General features: G+C 41.8%; 1 non-coding gene across 1 annotated transcript; it reads left to right on the top strand.

Annotated features, from left to right (window-relative positions):
* Positions 1-708: 708 nt before the first annotated feature.
* Positions 709-783, top strand: Trnat-cgu. The gene has a single exon. It is a non-coding gene; the product is annotated as a tRNA-Thr (tRNA).
* The last annotated feature ends 1,968 nt before the right edge of the window (positions 784-2,751 follow it).

Here is a 2,751-nt window from a genome sequence, read left to right as displayed (position 1 = left end):
GCTGCCATTCATGAATGGGGGTGTTTTCAATGGTATAACATTCGCCCACATACCGCTGTTGTAAATCAGGGTGTTCTAGTGATCGATATGTTTCCTTGATCACTAGATCACTAGATCACTAGATCTGTCTTCAGTCAGGCACATATGGGACATTATCGGACGTCAAATCCATTGTCATCCACATACAGCATTAACCGTCCCTGTACAGGTACAGAAAATCATCCCACAAACTGACATCCAGTACCGCTATAACAGAATACATGAACGTTTACATGCTTGCTTTCGACATTCTGGCGGTTACACCGGTTATCAATGTATCAGTATTTCACATTTGCAGTGGCTTATCTCGCGCTTGCCACTAGCACTCCTGGAAGAAAGGATATTGCGGAGACATAGCTTAGCCACAGCCTGGGGGATGTTTCTAGAATGAAATTTTCACTCTACAGCGGAGTGTGCGCTGATATGAAACTTCCTCGCAGGTTAAAACTGTGTTCCGGACCGAGACTCGAACTCGGGACCTTTGCCTTTCGCGGGCAAGTGCTCTACCACCTGAGCTACCCAAGCACGACTCACGCCCCGTCCTCACACCTCTCTGTTCTGTTCTGTTCTGTTCGGTTCAGCAAGGTTCGCAGGAGAGCTTCTGTGAAGTTTGGAAGGTTGGAGACGAGGTACTGGCGGAATTAAAGCTGTGCGGACGGGCCTGAGTCGTGCTTGGGTAGCTCAGTTGGTAGAGCACTTGCCCGCGTAAGGCAAAGGTCCCGAGTTCGAGTCTCGGTCCGGCACACACTTTTAATCTGCCAGGAAGTTTCAAGATATTTTGCGTTATTCAAGCCCTGTTCAAGTCCATTCTGGCCACAAAGAATCTTTGGTTTCATAATAATATTCTCCATCTTGTTAAATTGGTCTTTTGCATGGTGAATAAAGTTTTAGTAAAAATAAAATCCCAGTCCGAACCCACTCCATTTAAACCCCACACTGCATGCTTAAGGGATGGACACATTTCACACTTCAGGCACCCATTTTTAATAAGCATAAACAGACACTCTTGACCTCTGACAACGCCAATTAAACAACATAGAGTTGCTCCGTGGTTCCATATCCACATAAAAAATGGTGTCCTTTCACTACGACTGGAGGAGAGTCTGTGAAGGTTGGACCAAGACAGAGGCCGGTGTCGCGGCAAGTAGAAACTCTGTCACCAGTAAGCTTTCTTACAACAGAAATTTCATTTTATAAATGAGCCAGTCATTACGTAAGGTCAAAGGGCTATTATTTCTTGTTGCGTTTGAACTTGGAACGTTGAAAATATTGGTACTGGAAAGAGACTCAAACTCAGAACTCCTCTCAGATTGAACTGATCTACTCACCGTCTCATCATCTACTGTTTATCTAAGACTAAAAACTCCCCAAGGACTCCACGAAAGGCGGGTGTCTAGGTTAGGATCCTGCTCTGGCTCGAACATTTTCATGTCGTTTCAGGCTGCATGAGCATACGAAACTACAGACGAAATATAATTATGATTTTCAACGTCTCTCTATGCGCTGTCAACAATAATTTTTGGTGCCAGTTAGATACATACTTTGCATCATATCATTTCAGGTTCAACATGCCACTTCTAGATACTGGTGAAAAAGAATTCGATACTTAACGTCTCCTCGTTTGTAGTCAACGACGATGATACCTACATGTTAGATACTTCCAGTCGGCACAAATCTTTTCGTAACATAATGAGTTCAAGCAAACGCACATCTCGCTACTGATTCAATAAATAGATATTTAATGTCAGTTCATGACCAGGAAACAACGATGATAGGTGCCGGGTTCAAATCCTGGTAAGGCACAACTTTTTTGTCTTGCCTTTTCAGTTTTAGTCATCTAGGAACTCGTGAAAAGTTTCGATGTCTAACATTTTATTCTTCTTAGTTAATGATCTATTAGACGCTGAGTTCGAATCATTGTCTAGCTCAAAAGTTTACAACATATCATTTTAAGTTTAAACATGCGTACACTTCGTTACTTGTGAATGAAACCATATTTAAGGTCTTCAGTGGTTACTTAACAGGGATGATAGTTGCTGGATAGGAATCCCGGACCCAAGTCCTGTACAATATTTTTCGTCGTTTAATGTAAGCTGACATTTGCTTTTTGAAATTTTACAAGCTTCAAGATCTGCGTCATCTCTCATAACTTTTTCCCGATATTTGTATTATCGAACTATTAATTAGCACTGTAACTGATTGCCATGCAGTGGTCTTTTGTAGTAACATTTTTGTATAGTCAAACGACTGTATCGAAAACAGTTTAGAAGCCCTGCAAGAAAGTTACGTTATGCGGTTTGCATAGGAATCAAGCGGACCGCAATTTAGGTCGTTTGGGTACTTTTGAGCGTGACAATACATCCCTATACAAAGTGACCTGTTGTAGTTTTCGAAAAATATGGTTAAGGCTACTTGTCTCGATTTTACCATTGTTGTGCTGCAGTTCTTAAAGAGGCCTCTTAAAGATATCTCTTTCCAAGCCATTTTCTTTTTATGATATAGAATTTCCGAGCTATACACTTGTTACTCAAACCTTAGATTGGTTGGCTCTGAGAAGAACCGTTGTGAAGTAGAGTCGCGTTCATGTTTAAGCCAAGAGATCCGTAGTAGATAAGGACTCTTGTACAAACTCGCCAGTGCTATGCACTGCCAAAGTACAATCAGGCTCATAAACAACATACTATCTGAGAGTAACTACCAAGTAGCCCTTGG

This window comes from Schistocerca americana, chromosome 6 (assembly GCF_021461395.2).
Source record: "Schistocerca americana isolate TAMUIC-IGC-003095 chromosome 6, iqSchAmer2.1, whole genome shotgun sequence".
Classification (NCBI taxonomy): Eukaryota; Metazoa; Arthropoda; class Insecta; order Orthoptera; family Acrididae; genus Schistocerca; species Schistocerca americana.
This window is presented reverse-complemented; position numbering and strand designations above follow the sequence as displayed.